The sequence below is a fragment of the Quercus lobata genome, chromosome 1 (assembly GCF_001633185.2).
Source record: "Quercus lobata isolate SW786 chromosome 1, ValleyOak3.0 Primary Assembly, whole genome shotgun sequence".
NCBI classification, from domain to species: Eukaryota; Viridiplantae; Streptophyta; class Magnoliopsida; order Fagales; family Fagaceae; genus Quercus; species Quercus lobata.
Window position 1 is genome coordinate 27,513,526 of NC_044904.1, and position 18,347 is coordinate 27,531,872.

At 33.9% G+C, this 18,347-nt stretch overlaps 1 long non-coding RNA gene and 1 pseudogene across 1 annotated transcript; both read left to right on the forward strand.

Annotated features, from left to right (window-relative positions):
• Positions 1 to 586: 586 nt before the first annotated feature.
• LOC115951798 lies at positions 587 to 10,273 on the forward strand (annotated as a pseudogene).
• Positions 10,274 to 14,866: 4,593 nt separating this feature from the next.
• Positions 14,867 to 18,017, forward strand: LOC115992204. Its single transcript, XR_004092446.1, has 3 exons — positions 14,867 to 15,359; positions 17,332 to 17,389; positions 17,608 to 18,017. It is a non-coding gene; the product is annotated as an uncharacterized LOC115992204 (long non-coding RNA).
• The last annotated feature ends 330 nt before the right edge of the window (positions 18,018 to 18,347 follow it).

Genomic DNA, 18,347 nt, shown 5'->3' on the forward strand with positions numbered 1-18,347 from the left:
TGTTTGTGGTGGAATATAAGCAAGGGTGTGAGAACAAGGTAGTTGATGCCTTGTTTAGGAGGTCAGGTGTTGGGTTTGAGGATTCGGCTGTTTCTAACTCTGCTGTGGTCTCTCCATGTCTATGTTTAATTTCTTTCCCAAGTCCTTCTTGGATTGAAGAGTTGAAGGCTACCTATCAGTCCTCCACTGTGATGTAGCAACTCCTACAGCAGTTACAATCTGGTTCACCCTGTCCTAAATTCTTTTCTTTGCACAATGGGTTGATTCTATACAAAGGGAGGGTCTATTTGGATCCATAAAGCAGTTTGAAGTCCAAGGTGCTTCACTTGGTGCATGACAGTCCTTTGGGTGGCCATTCTGGCTTTCTCAAATCTTTCCATAGATTAAAACAGGATTTTTTTGGGTAGGGATAAAATCAAACTTGAAACTCCATATCAGAGAGTGTGGGGTTTGTCAGCAAATGAAGCATGAAACTTGCAAGCCAGCTGGGTTGTTATAGCCTCTTCCCATTCCTCATAAGCCTTGGACTGTTGTTAGTATGGATTTTGTAAGTCGCTTACTTATTTCTCAAAGGTTGGACACAGTAATGGTGATTGTGGATAGGCTTACTAAATATGTCCACTTCATTGGATTGTCTCATCCTTTTTCTGCTGCCAAGGTGGCTGCCTTGTTTGCTCAAAATGTCCTCAAATTGCATGGTAATGCCAACCTCCATTGTTTCTGACAAGGACCCAGTATTCACTGCTAAATTTTGGGCTGAGCTATTCAAATTACAAGGGGTAAACTTGCTATGTCCTCAGCATATCACCTACAATCTAATGGCTAGACAAAAGTGGTGAATAAATGTTTAGAGTAGTACTTGAGATCTTTTTCTGTAGATAGGCCTATTGAATGGTCTGATTGGCTTTACTTAGCTGAGTATTGGTTTAACACCAATTATCATTCAGCTACCAAAGTAACTCCATATGAGGCTATGTATGGATTTCCCCTTTCTTGTTTGTTGGATTACATTCTTGGAACAACTCAAGTGGTAGCTATCTTAACTTTACTCAAACAAAATTGGGTAGATGCCCAAGCTCGTATGAAGCAGCAATGTGACCTTTACAGATCTGAGAGAACTTTCACTGTTGGTGATTGGGTTTACTTAAGGCTACAGCCTTACAAGTAGCAATCAGTGGCTCACAGAGCTTCTTATAAGCTCTCTCCTAGATTCTTTGTTCCCTACCAAGTGTTGGAGAAAATTGGAGAGGTTGCTTATAAGCTGGACTTACCTTCTGATGCTGCCATACATCCAGTATTTCATGTCTCTTGCTTGAAAGCTAAGCTTGGACACAATCATGTGGTTGTTGCCTCACTTCCATCAGTGAACTCTAATGGCATTCTTACACTTGAACGAGTTGTTGTTCTCTAAACCAAGTCTCACCAGCTTAGAAATAGGCTTATAACTCAACACTTGATTCAGTGGCAAGGAGGAATTGCAGATGATGCTACTTGGGAGGATTTGCTTATCCTTCAACAGAAATTCCCTCATCTTGTGCGCAAGGTGTTTTAAGGAGGGAGGAGTTGTTAAGATATTGGGGTGCTGGCTTAGGTGTGTTGGCTGAATAGTGTGTCTGATGTGCCAACAACTGGCTCGGCAGTTCGTGTGTTGTTGTGTGTGATGTGCCCGGCAACTAATGTGTTGGTGTGTGATGTGCCTAACAGCTGGATTAGGAGTGTGTGTGGGTGACGTGCATAACAGTGTGCTGAGGTGTGCCTATTGTGGTGATGAGGCGTGCGTGCAGTGGTGTTATACAGAGGCATGTGCAAATGGTTTAGCTGTTAGTGACAGTTAATTAGGAAACTGTTAGAGATAGTTACAATTGGTAGTTACTGAGATGGTAATATTGTAATTGATTGTAATCGTATATAAGCCACAGTTGTGGAATAATGAAAGGAAGCTTGGAATTACTCAGTACTCTCTTTTCTTTGTTCTTACTCTTCTTGGAGGTGGTCCCCTCGAAGTGACCAATATCTCTGCTTTCCCATTTCTCTATTTTTCGTACATAACAATCAATATCTCTGCTTCCCCATTTCTCTATTTCCTTCATTACTTCCTTCCATATTTCAGTACATAACAAGGGTGTAGGGGGCAAGAGCTGTGGTTTAAGTCTCCAAGATGAAACTTCACACACATATACATTTAGATTAGGCTGGAGTAAAATTTTAATTTTGTATCAAATAAATAAATAAATAAAAGGTAAGAGTATAAAAGGCGAGGGTTGAAAACCAAGTGTTAAATGTTCATATAGTCTCAATCCATAATTCACGGTTAGAAAAAGGGTAAGAACTCATTCATGTGTTTTACTTTTACACATATATATGATTTAATAAACTGAAAACAAGAATTACTTTTATTAAAACACACAATCTAAACGCCCTGTGTGAAAAGAAAAAAAAAACTATTCATTGTTGCTTCACTTTACTCTAGTTTCGTATCGGCTTTAAGAATTTAAAAAAGAGACAATTTGAATATATCAACGTCACAAAAAAAATGCAAATACATGAAATATTACAATTTTTTTGTACTAACAAAGAGAATAAGCAACCAAAAAAAAAAACTAATAAAAGATAAAGTGCAAATTAAAAATGCTGATATGAGAATAATAAAGAGACCACAACAATTTCATAACAAATTTTATACAAGTTGTTAGCCAATTATTGGTGGATAAAACATGTCAATTTTGAACCCGAATTAGAATTAGTAACAATTTACCATATAAGATTTATTATGAAATTATTGTGAAAATATTATGAATGTAGCATTACTCTTATATTTATTGAACTCAAATTTTTATGATTCTCAAGTAAAGATGTTCAACTTTTTTATTAGGATGATCAAAACAGGTTAATTTAATATATAATATATACATATATATATATATATATATATATATATTCTTGAAGTATATATATACATTTATTTTAAGTCAAAATGGTCATAGAACATTTTAGTTTAAAATAGTTATTTATATAATTTTTTTTGGGGGGGGGGGGGGTGTGATAAGTGAGTTGATTCTCACATAGAGCCGATAGTGTTCCAATCATGTCAAGTGAAGTGATAAGTGCAACAATTTTTCTACGGCTAAAATCTGTCTCACACGTTATGTGTGTGTGCGCGTAACACGCTATACACTATAATAGCCGCAGTTCTATTAAATTGTTCCTGTTGATGCAAAATACAGCGAACAATAATAATGAGCACTTCAAGATGACCACTTCTCTTCTTTTATGCCATTCTACTGGTTCCCCTTTTTAGTCACAGCTTAATGATAGACCAAAAACGTGTTGACCCTTTGTAATTAATCAATTGATTAATTAGCCAAGTTTATTAATTAAGTGAATTAACATGCAAAGCGCGTGGTAGCACAAACAAATCACCAATTAAACTAAGTATGCAGCGGAAAATAAATTGACATGGTGATTTGTTTACAAATAGGGAAAACCTACAAGGCAAAAACCCTACCGGGTGATTTTAAGGTCACCACTCCTGAGAATCCACTATTATCAAAACAAGCGGTTACAAGTAAAGGAATCATAGTACCTTATACCAACTTACAGTTGAACCCTTACTCTAATACACAATTGGACTTGTACTGCAGTGACAATCTCTCCTTGTAATGCACGGCTTTCAATACATGACTAATCAATTGTGCAGATCCTAGTACGTGACTTTAATCACCAACTAGAGAAGGTTATTGGCTGCAAAGTTTTTCAATTCATCACACGATGAAGATCGAGAAGATGCTTGGTCACAAAACCCTACGGTGTACAAACACAACAACTTCTTCTCAAGAAAGATGAACTAGGGCAAATTCTATCTCCGGTCACAATTTGCTCGAATAAACTTTGCTCAACACTTGTGCAACTTGTTTCACCTTTGACAACCCTTAAAATAATCCTTTTATATGTCTAGGATTGTGAGAAAAGAAAGCTCAAACATACAATCACGGATTAGAGTTAAAACAGAACTAAAATTCTGTTTTTCATAAACCTCGACAGATGCCCTATCTATTGAGCTGCTGTCGAGCTACGGACTTCAACAGCTCTTCAAGGCTCGATAAATGGCTAGCTGTTGAGCTTTAATGACAGGAACTTTCTCAACTTGAATCTTGGACAGACTTGCATGAGTTTAACACTTGAACTTGAAACAAGGTTTCTTGAAGTATTAAACACATCCTAGATCTACCCAAATACAAGTAAAGTGTGTTTTGTCAAAGAATTAGTCAATTACATAAAATAGCCCTATCTGTCGAGTTGCTATTGAACTATGGGCTTCAACAGCTCTTCAAGGCTCGATAGATGGCTAGCTGTCAAGCTAGCTATCGAGCTTTAATGACAGGCACTTTCTCAGCTTGAATCTTAGACAAACTTGCATGGCTTTAACACTTGAACTTGAAACAAAGTTTCTTGAAGTATTAAACATATCCTAGATCTACCCAAATACAAGTAAAGTGCATTTTGTCAAAGAATTAGTCAATTACATAAAATAGTGACATATCTTCCTAACAAGTGAATCACATATGTCCTAACACTTAGTATTGCAGTGAGATCCCTATGTTCTCCATGATTGTTCAACTAATGGTAATGTGAGCAGTAACGGTACCTTTAGAGCGAACCTCAACACCCTCATCTCCACCTTCTCTTCCAACACCCAAATCGAGTATGGGTTCTACAATTTCTCTGCCGGAGAGGGCATCGACAAAGTTTATGCCACTGGGCTTTGTAGAGCTGACCTTACACCAACTGATTGTCGTATTTGTCTCAACAATTCAGGTCACTAGCTCTTACAGTTGTGTCCAAACGAGAAAGAGGGTATCATGTGGTACATGAATTGTACAGTTCGATACTCCAACAACTCTCTATTTGCTGTTATGGAAACTACACCTACTCAATATCTTGCAACTGAGCAAAGTGATGACCTTGTCTCGAAATTGACTGAGTTCAACGAGGTGGTAAGTACCTTATTATATGACCTAGGAGTTAGAGCTTCAGCTGGAGGTATTTTTTGCAAGGTTGCCGTTGGAAATGCCACCTATCTAAACCATACGATCTATGGGCTTATGCAATGCAGTCCTGATTTATCAGAGATAGACTGTAGCAATTGCCTAGTTTATGCTCAATCTTATAATAAAATTTGTTGTAATGGAAGCCTTGGAGTGAGAGCTATTACCCCCACCTGTAACTTAAGAATTGAGCCCAACCAATTCTATGGTAGCACTCTTGTTGAAGCGCCACCATCATTATCTCCGCCTCCTGTGCCAGCAAAAGGTATGTTTCCCAAATGAACATCTTCTGAATTTGTTAAGAAGAAAAACGAGTTTGATATATGTGTTAAATTACCGTACCAAAAGCTTACGCTATTGAGGCATGGTAAATTTAATTTTTTAATCACATATTTCTAACACTTTCCAGCATATGTGAGTCGAAACATGTGAAATATTAAATAGAAGGCAAAATAGAGAAAACAGTGATCAAACTCACTGTCTCATACACAAATACCATGTTAAATTACCAATTGTCTTTACTTACTATCCAAAGAGATTGTCCTATGTTTTTGCAATAGCTTCACAATTAAACACGGATAAGATCTTCAATAGTTGGTGTTAGAGACTTTACTTGATAGAGAGCCCAAAGACACATTGGAGTAGCAGCAGTATTTCATCTTTGTCTTTTCTAAACTCATCGGTTCAATAAGTGGAGGATATAGTTTTCTCTCTAAAAAGACTAAGAAAATTATTTTGGATGTAGATTGACAACACCTAATAATTCTAGACATAACAATTCTTGAGGGATTAAATTGAGAGTTAATAATTGAAGGATCAAATTGAACTTTATCCCATAGTTAGAGGACAAATGGGTTTCTGCCCTTTTCGGGCAAATTAATTAGCTTTATACCCTCTTTCCCAAACTAGATAGGGAAATGCCCCTCTTTTAAAACTCAATTTATGATAAATTGAGTTAAAAAAAAAAAAAAAATCTAAAGCCCTATAGTGGCGTTTTAATGAGCTTATAGTGACGTTTTTAAGACCTATAGTGACGTTTTTTAGCTCGACTTCAATAAAATCGAGTTATAGGCAATTTTTTTTTACCTATAACTCAATTTCATTGAGGTCGAGTTAAAAAACGTCACTATAGGTTTTAAAAAAAAGTCACTATAGGCTCCTTAAAACGCCACTATAAGGCATAACTCGATTTATCATAAATCAAGTTTTAAAAAATAGGCATTTCCCTATTTAGTTTGGGAAAGGGGGTATAAAGCTAATTAATTTACCCAAAAAGGGCAGAAGCCCATTTTGTCCCATAGTTGGAGGACCAAACTACTAATTTAGTCAAGGGTCAATTGATAATTCAGTGGTAATGAGATTATTTGCGGTGCCTCATGTTTATGGTTGGAATGAAATTTCATCTTCTCCCCCGTCACTATCTACTTTAACACTTTATTTCGGAGGGAGGAAAAGAATGAAATGAAAAAAAAAAAAATTACTATGAAATATTCATTCCATTCACTTGTTTGAGAGTTTTTATGAAAGGAATGGAAAGACCATTATCTTATTTGGGTGTTTAGATGGAAGAGAATGAAAAGGGTAGAAAAGAATACTCATACCTTTCTTTTCCTGATAACCTCAAATTTTCATTTATCCTAAAATTTGGAGAAATTGGAGTAAATAAAATTAGATTTAATGAAATTTTCACTAAAACTCCTAAAATACCTCTAAAAATTCTTTTTTTATTTTAAAATAGGGTTATAATAGTAATGTTGTTATAAAATGATTTTATTCCATTAATTTTATATTATTCGACCCTTAACAAGGTTACTTATATTTTATTCCTTTATTTTAAAATATTAAAATAAAATTACTTTATTTCATTCCACTAATTTTTTTTTTTCCGTTCCACCCTATTACTTAAATACGTTATAATCAATTTCATTACACTCCTTTATAATTTATTGTTCCATTTCATTCAATTATTTACAAGCTTCCAAATAAAATGTACGAACAAAACAAAAAAAAAAAAAGTTATCCACCTTTTAAATTATTCACGCTTTTAATTTCTATTTTCTCTTTTAAATTTTTCAGGAGGAAAAGCAAGGAATGATTACTTAGACTCTGAAAGTATATATTAATTTGATAATTTTTTTTCTCTGCATTTACTAATAATTTTGATTTCAAAAATCAACCAAGGAATGTTTTATTGAGTACAAATTTAACTTTTATTTTATTATTTTATTTCTGTGTTAGTGTGATGATGTTAATTTCAAACTTCAAGCTTTGGATATTTAATTGAGAACAGATTTCTGATTTATTTCAGGAAACAGGAGTAACTCATTTAAAAATACCATCATTATCATTGTGTTAGTTGTTGTTTTCGTGGTGCTAATCATCTGCATCTGCCTCTGTTTAAGGGTAAAGAAGCAAAGGAAGAAAGTAGAAAGTAAGTTGAAGATTGGTCTGTTGTTCCTATTATTAAGGATTTCATTTCTACAATATGAATTAATAGATTAAAGGGTAAATAAGGCTTGATTTATACAAAACTCGGTGTAAGTGTTACAAATAAATGAGTATTTAATGTAATAATGAGATTTTTAAAATATTAATTTAAAAATACATTACTAAGTTGTGAAATATTGAGAAAAAGTACCCCAAGTATAATCCTGACTACACATTTACTTTCAAGGCAATACTGATGACAATAACATATTGACTTTTATATTTTTTTTCCAACAAAAATTTAGATGTAAAAAGAAGCATGACAGAGTGTTGGGTATTTGTCAATGAGGTCTAGCCCGTCCAGATGCCACCTTTTGCTTTTATAAGAGAAATGCGGAATATCAGGTCCTGTGTTCATGATTCACCGGATACTTTTGTAATTAGAATGAAGGAAAAGAATAAGTTAGGTGTATTTACCAATTATGTAAGGTCAAGGATTGGGCCCAGACTGTTCATTACTTTGTGTATTGGACTCATGTCAAAAAAAACATGTTGGCATTCCGGTGAGTCCAGTGCACAAAAACACTAGATCCAAACTGATCTTTTCTGAAATATTAATAGGTTACCATGAATTTAACGTTACATTATAATTTCTAAGGTAAATTACAAAGTATACCCTTGAAGTTTGAGTTATTTGAATTTTACACCCTAAAATTTAATAAATTAAATTTTACACCCTAAAATTTCATTCCGTTAGCAAAATCCAACCCTCCATCAATGACTAGCCTATGTGGCCGTTAAATGACATGCTGGAGTTGATGTGTAATTTTTTTTTTTTTTTGCCAAATCAAACCCTCAAAATGAGTTGGTTTCACATATATTTGAATTCCAAAACACCTACTGATCTACGCCGTTTTGGCTCAAAATACAAAACAAGTGTTGTGTCGCCGCTTCACCACAAATCAAAAACCCATTCCTAAACCTGCTAATATCTAAAACAAAAGGATATTATACTGGCACACAAATTTTCTGTGCATTAGTGACATTGTAAGATGGCTTCAGTAATTCATGTCGGTGAGCCCATTAATGAGGTATGCACGTAACTTAAAATTGCACCAATCTTCTTTAAGAATTGACTTATCTAATCCAAATGTATTGACTTGTTACGCATGTGAAGCAGCGGATGAAATTAGCAATACTGAATCCTTGCAATTCTATTTTCCAACAATTAGAGTCGCTACAGATAACTTTGCTGATGCAAATAAGGTTGGGATAGGAGGATTTGGTGCTGTCTACAAGGTAATTTGACAATATCATACAATCAAGTATCTCAATTATCTGTCAATACAAGTTAGATTCAGAACATTTTTATTATTAAGGGTTGCATATTGAATATTTTGGTGCATCTATAGGTTAGGCTCTCTGATGGACAAAAGATAGCTGTCAAAAGACTATCCATGGGTTCTGGACAAGGTGATTTAGAATTTAAGAATGAGATCTTGTTAATGGCTAAGCTTCACCACCAGAATTTAGTTAAGCTTCGAGGTTTCTGCTTGGAAGGAAATGAAAGGCTTGTCATTTATGAGTTTGTGTCAAATGGAAGTCTCGACCAAGTTATATATGGTATGGTTGCAATTCTACGGTAAATGATTATTAATAATATTTTACAGATTGCACTTTTGCTCAAATACACTTGGATATATACTTTGGAACTGACTCATAGCTTAAATAAACAATGTAGATCCAACCAAGCGTGCAAATTTGGATTGGCGAATGCGTTACAAAATTATTATAGGCATTGCTCGAGGTCTTCTTTACCTTCATGAAGATTCACAACTTCGCATTGTTCATCGTGATCTCAAAGCAAATAACATTTTACTAGATGATAAGATAAATCCCAAAATTGCTGATTTCGGCCTAGCAAGTTTGGTTCTACTAGATCAAACCCATAGCAATACAAATAGAATTGTTAAGACATAGTAAGTATCCTAACTAGTTAATAATTAGCATTAGATAAATTTTTTTGTACTGTCAAATACAAGATTACATTGCATCATAAAATAAAAAATTAAGTTCCTAAAAATTGTTTAATTATCTCCTATAAATTAGAGAAAATTAATAGATTTTGAAAATGATGGTTAAGAGCTCTATTATCATTCAAACCAAACTAATGTTATAAATTTGCATATGTAGTGAGTATATAAAGTTATGTTACTAATTTCTTCATGCAGTGGATATATGGCTCCAGAGTATGCATATTATGGACATTTCTTAGTAAAATCCGATGTGTTTAGTTTTGGTGTGCTAGTTCTTGAAATGATATGCGGGCAAAAAAATGGTCACTTCCGTAATAACAAAAAAGAGGACGATCTTCTTAGTTATGTGAGTGCAACATTTTTGTATACATTTCCCTTTTAACTTAAAGTATAGTACTACTGAACGTGATATTGGCAAAATAAAATATTTTTTATTCTGAAATTTGTTGTATACTATTTAAATAATTTTGCAGGCATGGAAAAATTGGAAGAACATGACAACTTCAAATATTATCGACCCCACATTAGGAGTTGGTTCAAAAACCGAAATAATTCGGTGCATTCACATTGGATTATTATGTGTTCAAGAAAATGTAGCTGATAGGCCAACCATGGCTTCATTCATTCTAATGCTTAATAGCAACTCTATCACCTTATTAGTACCCTCACAACCTGCACAACAAAAGTGAACCAGACATGTCATTAGATCAATCTATGCTAGCCTCAATAAATGAAGCTTCAATTACTGCGTTATATCCTCCCTAAGGTTTCATGGAAGTAATTAGAGTTCTTTATCTGAGCCTTGAGAAAGGCTACCATGTGATGTTTGTTGTAAAATACCAAGATTATTTGTTTGGATACATTTTGTATGCTATATATTAATCTCTTTTGGAGTCTCCACAAGTGTTATCTCCCCAACAATATTATGCAATAGAACATTATGATGAGTATATTATATGGTGGTCTAGGATTATTTACTAGCTCCAATACTCTAAAAATAATAATTATAGACCAGTAAGCAGTAGCAAACTTGTGCACTACCGAACAAAATGTATAAAATTTTTTGCTACGGAACAAAATGTAAATCTATTAAGTGTGCACTCTTCAAATGCTGTAACTAAGAATCTCTTTGGCAAAAACTTTAGCTTTTTGACTTATTGTGTTTATTTTTATTTTTTTTTAAATAATAGCTTTAAGTTTTTCACGCATTTAATATAAAAACTATCAAAAACTATATCTTTTGATAAATACTACTCAAATAAGTTACTAAAATCTACTAAACACCCAAATGGACACTATTTTGAAAACTCATGCATTGGGATGGTCAAATCCCGTGGGTAATGAATACCCCACCCAAAATATTTAGGTATTACCCGGTATATCACTACAAAAAAGGAAAATCATTTCAAATTTTCTTTTTGTACCCTACCCAAAATATTTGGGTATTACCCGATATATCACTACAAAAAATGAAAATCATTTCAAATTTTCTTTTTATTTTGCTGTAAAATGCTTATTTAACTAACCTTGATGTTGTGCTTTATATCTTCTGAGCAGATGATTACATGCAAGTAAAACACAAAAACCAAGATAGAGAAAGAAGAGAGATTCAAGGATCCGAAAGGAAAGAAGAAAAAGAAAGATACCAAACACAAGAACCAAGAGAGAGATAAGATTTATTTATTAAATTTATTTTTGTTTTGATTTTTCTTTTTTGGTTTATCTTAAAAAAGAAAGAAGAAATGAAATAGATACAAACACAAACACAGACACACCAACATAAGTGAGAAAAAGTGTTAATTTAGTGTTTGTTTCTTAAGAAAGTTCAAGAAAAATTGAAATAGTTGCTATAAAAATTTTTCTCAATCTTTAAAATTGAAAAAGTTTTTTTTGTTTTGTTTTATTTTTTGAATTTTTTTCAGTTTAAATTAAAAAAAATTTAATTTTGATGTTTTAAAAATTAAAATGCTGATGTGGCATTTTTAAAATGCCAAATAAATTTTTTTTTTTATTATTAGCCACGTCAGCATTTAGTATGCCAACAGTGCCCTCCGTTTGCCATGTAGGATATTTTTGTTAGTGGGTTAATGGTAGGGACCAAAATGAAAATGATTTTCTGTTTTTAGAGACTGAGGTAGGTGCAAAATCAATTTAGGGAACAAAATGAGATTAGGCCCAAAATGTAAGGACCAAAAGCGTATTTTTGCCATTTTTTTTTTCAGATCTTGCTTTCAAATTTTGTTTTAATGGTATATAGGTTTTTTGGTACTTTTTCTTGTGAGATATGGGTATCTGCTCGTATGGGATATATATGATTTCAAGTTATTGATTAGTTTAATTTTTTAGATAAAGTTATTGATCAGTTTTTAAGTTAAAATGGTTTAGATTTTTTTTTTTTTTTTTTTTAAATTGAAAAATTGGGTTCAAGTCGAGTAAGAATCAAGTATGAATACTAATATGTATTGGAATCCATGTATCTATGGGCAAACATTTCGGGATGGGTTTAGGTATACTCAATTCAAACCCTACCCATGGCCATCATTACTAACACATCAATAAGTTATGCCTAATTCATCTGTATATATTAAAAGGATTCAGAAAGTTAGTTATTGTTTTTTTTACTATCAAAAATACCCCTAATTTAATTAATCTATTCTTATTCCTTAAAAAGAGAAATAAGGTTAAGGTGGTAAATTAACTAAAATATTCCCATTACCCTCACACTTCCCACTTCCCAACCCCACTATCCCACGTTTCTAACCAAAAATAAGAAAGAAAGGCTACCAACCCACGGCTCCTATATATATATATATATATATATATAATTTAAAAAAAAAAAAAAAAAAACTACCAATGGTTCCAATAATATATATATATATATATAAAATAAAAAAATAAAATAAAAAAACCTACTCACATCACATAAGATTAAAAAAACACTAACCTCTGAGCAACTACTCACGTCACATAAAATTGGATTGAGATCCCATACAATACCTAGGGTATTGTACGGTGTGCAATAGCACAAATCTCAACCCTTCTTTTAATCTAATGACTCAAAACTTTGACACCTCATCCGTCCAGGTTGGCAATCCGTCTCTCACTTCTGTTTTCATTTCAGCTTCCCAAAATTTGAATTTCACTAAAACTCTCTTCTCTCTCTCACTTCAACCGGGTTCTCTCCCTTAATCTCCCTAAAGCTCCACTCTCTCAACCTCCACACTCTCTGCCTCTCCATCAACCCATTGTCTCTGCTTCTAGCATACCCAACTCAGACCCATCAGCAAAAACAAAGAAAAAACATTAACTCACCATTTGAGATTTCGACCCCCAAAGACTCGTACCCTTTTTAGACCCAGATCAGAGAGAGTAAGGGTTGGGGTTTGGAGAGAATCGGGTGTAGAGAGAGATGTTGATGCTTTTCAGACCCAAATCAAAGAAGGTAAGAGTTTGGGTTTGGAGAAAATCGGGAAAGAAAGAAGTTGATGCTTTTTCAGGTTTGATTGATGGAGGGAAATGAGATTGAGAGACAGAGAAAGAGATTTTGGTCGAAGGAGAGAAGAAGCCACCATCGGAGGTGGTGGTTGCGGTGAGCCAGCCTTGCCGATTTGGTTCAGAGACTTGGGCTTGTTTCAGAGGAAGACCACCACCCGGTAGGTTTTCTTTTATCTCTATTTTTTATTAATTTTTTTAATAAACTCTGTTTGATTGCTAGGAAAGGAAGGAAAGAAAATAATGGTGTCACAATTTTGTTTATTGATTTATGGTGCTGAATTTAATTCATTTTCTCTTATTGTAAGGTGCCAGAACTAATTACTAGATTTTACTTTTTAATGGGAAAAGCTTCACAACTCTGAGGATGCAGCCATCACGTTTCCGTATTTCTTGTGTGGTAATTTCTTCACTATTCTAGAACATATCAAATTTATCAATATTTTGACCTTTCAACAATCATATTATATTGTTCTTTGCATTCTAGATATATCCACTAGCATTGTATTAGCTAATTCATCATTTGTTTGTCAAACAAAAGCCTATCATTACCTTGACGAGGTTAACCTTATGATTCCAATGGCAGTCAGTCAGAAAGTTTTCCTAAATGTCTAAAATGTGTCAATAGGGGTGGCAAAGTAAGCCCAAACCCATTTGTCCATCCAAACCAACCCACTTTAATTGAACCCAAACCCACTCAATTATTAGTTGGGTTAAATGGGCATCAACTCAATTAGACCTAGTAATTATTGGGTTTTAACTAAAAACCCATTGAGACTCATTTAACCCAAAAATAATATACCCAAATTCAACCCAGTCCTTTCCATAAAATTTATATAAAAAAAAAAAAAACAAACAAACAACCTCAGACGTTTCAGTGTTTCAAGATTTTCATTTTCCTTCGTTTTCTCGGCCGCCAAACACTTCTCTCTCTCTCTCTCTCTCTCTCTCTCTCTCTCTCTCTCTCTCTCTCTCTCTCTCTCTCTCTCTCTCTCTCTCTCTCTCTCACACACACACACACACACACACACAGATGCAAACAAACTCAAGCTCACAGCTCTGCCTTTCTCCACATAGCATTCTCTCTACCTAGGATTTTCTTCGGCCAGCCTTCCCTCCACCCAACCCAGCCCTCTCTCCCCTTTGCCTAGCTCTCTCTCCACCTAGCCCTCTTTCCCTTGTGCTGGTTTTGTCTCAGAGGTTTCGGTTTTTTTTGGTGGGTCTCTAGCACAAAAATTGGCAGTGATTGTAATGGGGATTTCTTGGTGGATTGTTTGGGTTTTTTTTGTAGTTGTTGTAGATCGTGGGTGCGTGGGGCTCGTGGGTCAGTCGGAGGCTATGGAGTCAAGTGCTGACATGGCAGTGGCAATGTTGGTGGTGGTGGTTGAGAAGGTGGGGTTAGTGAAGGTGGAGAGGCATTGGAGAGGAGAAGGGTTGGATCTCTGGAGTGGTGATGCCAGTGAGGCCTTTTTTTTTTAAAATTTCTAGTACCAGAAAGGAATTTTCTCGGGAAAGTTAGAGAGGGAAAATGAATGAAATGAAAGTTTCTCGAAAATCAAACAGAGAGAGAGAAAGAGAGAGCAGAAGTAAGAGTTTTTTATTTAGAATTGAAGTGGGGAGGCAATGGAGGAGAAAGAAAAAGAAATTTTAGATCCAAGAAAAGTTTTTCCTTTGTTTTTTCTTTTTCTCGGGAAAGTAGAGTGGGAATCCAAGAAAGTGTTGAGGTTTACACTTTAATGGCATTTTGGTAATTTTGATAATTGGGTAATTGGGTGAGTTTGGGTTTACCCATAATAATTGGGTTGGGTTGAATTTGGGTTAGAAATAATTAGTTAAATGGGATTTAGGAGTAAATGGGTTTTATATACCCAACCTAATTATGCCCACCCCAAACCTACCCAAACCCGCTCATTTGACACACCTATGTGTCATGAACAATGTGCTCCATGTGATTGTCTAGGTTGTTCAGCTTCTCAATTTGCCTTTTATACTCTCATTCCACTTCTTAGAAAAGAAATTAAGTTCATGGATTACTAGTCCAGACAAGAAAGTGGGTGTTTCTCTCCCGACCTATTGTATAAGTTGCTTTGTCTTTGGGTTATCCATGTGAACATTTATTTTCTTTGGGCATACTATGTGGTTTTAAATAATGAAACTAGTACATATATATAGATTTCAAGCATAGTGTTCGTATGTTGATGTAACCAACAACAAGAATGCTAATGCTCCTGTGCAGGCCAAACCAGAGACAATGACAAAGGTGTGTGAAATTGTGAAGAAGCAGCTAGCTCTACCTGATGATTCCGTAGTCACTGGAGAGTCAAAATTTGCTGCCCTTAGAGTTGATTCTCTCGACATGGTACCCTAATATCTACCCAAGAAACATCTGTTATACTTTCCTATACATATTATTTTGTTCTGATGCAACTCTTAATTAAAGGCCCATTGTTTATTTTGTTACTGTACAATCATCAAGCAATCTTGATATTGCTGTTGAACTTGTTTGGAAAGGTAATGCTTGAATATATCTGAAATGAGAGGGAAATCAAACTCTCTGAATGTAGATGTGTTCGCTAAACCTTTTAACTCGTACCTTCTCCAAAAATAACAAATAATATTGTTAGGTTCTAAAGACTTAGGAACTTATGCATTTAGAACTCTAATATGTATTGTTGGCAAACCATGATCAAAACAAGATGTTTAGTCGTGTTTAGACTTGCTCAAAGTTGTGTCATTTATGTAAAGTTGGATTTAAGTTGATGCAGAATTAAAAGTGCATTTCGGCCTGATTCGATCGATCGAAGCTTAGGCTCGATCAATCGAAATTCGGGCAAAATGCGTTTTTCTACAGAATTCCAACTCAGCCCTAATTCATTTAAAATGTTTAGGGTTTTGTGTTTTTGCCCTAAGTATATAAGGCAAACCTTAGCCACGTTTTAGTGTTGCTCATATTACTGTTTGTGTAAATATCTTGTGAGATCTGTGAGGAGTTTTCCTTTACACAAGCTTAGGATTATCAAGAGGAGATTCGTTCAAGAACTTGATGATCATTCAGTTGCTGCCATAAGAACTTAAAGAAACACAAGCGGGTGTGCTTGTACTGGCTGGAGAATCCAAGAAAGAAGGAGTCCCTGGTCTCAAAGCTTGCACATGGTCGTGTCAGTAAGTTTTTACTGGTGGGTAGCAATAGGATGTTAGTAGTCTAAGTCCTAATGTAAAACTTCAATTCTTTCATAATGGATTCAGGTTTACTTTGAGGATAGTTAGGTTAAATCCTCCCTAGGTTTTTACCGGTTTGGTTTCCTGGGTAATCATATCATTGTATTATTTATCTTTCCACTGCTTTGCATGATATGATTGTTTGATTATGATAACCTAGATTTGGAATTTGGACTAAGTAATAACTTGGCTAATTACCTAGGTTAATCCAATTGTGTTTTTAAGGGATCTAAAAACTATCAAATATGCTTCAGCTTATTCCACTATTTTGTTTATCTTGCTGAGACATTTTACATTTAACTTCACATGCTGCCTTAAAGAAAGCAATATACATGGAGTTATCATTGATAATGATTGATTCTTTATCAAACTGTATTTATTGTCTTCCTTTTGAATTGATTTTCTGATAAAATGCACTCAATCTCTATAGCCAATATTGTGCTACTACTCTCACTGAAGAATATGTAACAATAAAAAAAAAAAAAAAAAATCCTTATACTTTATTCCCCTACCAACTAGCATACATCTCATCAAAATGGTGGTATAAAAATGAAGTGACAGCCAATATAAGAGGAAACTAGAAGAAAAGAGTGGGTTGGGTGGGGGTTAATGATTTAACGAATCATGTGATTTTAATACATGTGGATGGTCTTATTCATTGTAAGTCGTAACTCATGAAATGTATTATTCTGGTAGGATAATATGTTTGGCCTGTTGTAGTTCATTTTATACATACAATCTATGGCTCTTGACATATTAAAGAGGAATTTTTTTGCTGTCTTGAATTGTTACTAATCATACTTTATAAGTTCAACTCAAATTTTAGGTAATGAATTGGTTTGGAGTTGTTTGTGTGGTGCTAAATTGCACTGAGTTGTAGAACTTGAGGTTTTTTTTTTTTTTTTATGGTAATGAATTGTTGACAACTTTTTTTCTTTACTATTGTAGTAGAAGCCTGACTAGTAAGTTCAAATGATTAACTGTAATGTGAATGTAACAAAACAAAACAAAAACAAAAACAAAAAAAAAAAACAAAACAAAACAAAAAAAAAAACATAAATAAAAATTCTATTGTTACTGTACTAATTGAAATTTGTTTTTCAACACTGCAGGATGACGTAGACGCCAAGCCTACATAGAAGCCAAACCTATATGAAGAAGAAATTAAATGTATCTCTTGAACATTCAGACTATATGATCTACTTTGTATTTCACTTTTAATGTTGGTCCTTTAGCTGAGTTCTTAAGAAGGAAGTTCTTAAGCTAAACCTTCAACAAACTTACATATTTAGTAGTGATAATGATCTTATAGCTTCACTTGTGCCTACTATTAGTTTGAAATTTTGATATACATTTAATTTTGAAATCACTCTTTGTTCTTTTGTTAGTTTGAATGGCATGATTAAATGGATGCTATTCTTTGTTTGATCACCGAAAGCGAGAAAAGGCGGCTGCTGAAGGGGGATTAGTGCTAAATTTCAGATTGTTTTATGATGGTGTAGACCACATGTTCTCACACTTGTACAAGTTTTACCATTTTGATGAAATGTTGTAGAAAAATATATGTTTTGGATGTATGTAGAAACTTCAACATTTACCTTTAGTAGCCATTTGGATGATTCAAAAATTGTTTTGAATGGAAGTATTTTGCTTAGGCACTATCTTATTCATTACACTTTGGCTTCAATTTGCATCCTTATAGGATTTGTGAATGTAATTTTTAGGTTCCATGAATGTGTATATTTTTAGGTTGTTTTTAAGTGAAATAATAGCCTTGTAATCAAAGTGTACATTTTAATAAAGCTTTATTTATTTTTGGATCAAACTCTTGCATCAATTTGTGACCGTACAGGGATCATCAAAATTGTTCAATTTGAAGCATATAAAGAAATTAGAAATAAAAGGCACAATCATTTACATTTTATTACATTCTCAAATCAATATCAATAAAAGAATAACTATATTCTATTACATTCTTCTTGGTTTGTACTCTAAATCCTTGTAAAAGTTTTTGTAAATAAACATGAAACTACTTAAGTGTCAAAACTAAAGAATACATTCAATGTTTCGTTGATACTAAAAATTAGTCTATTGATAGCAAGATACATGGCTTTGATACTTCATGGAA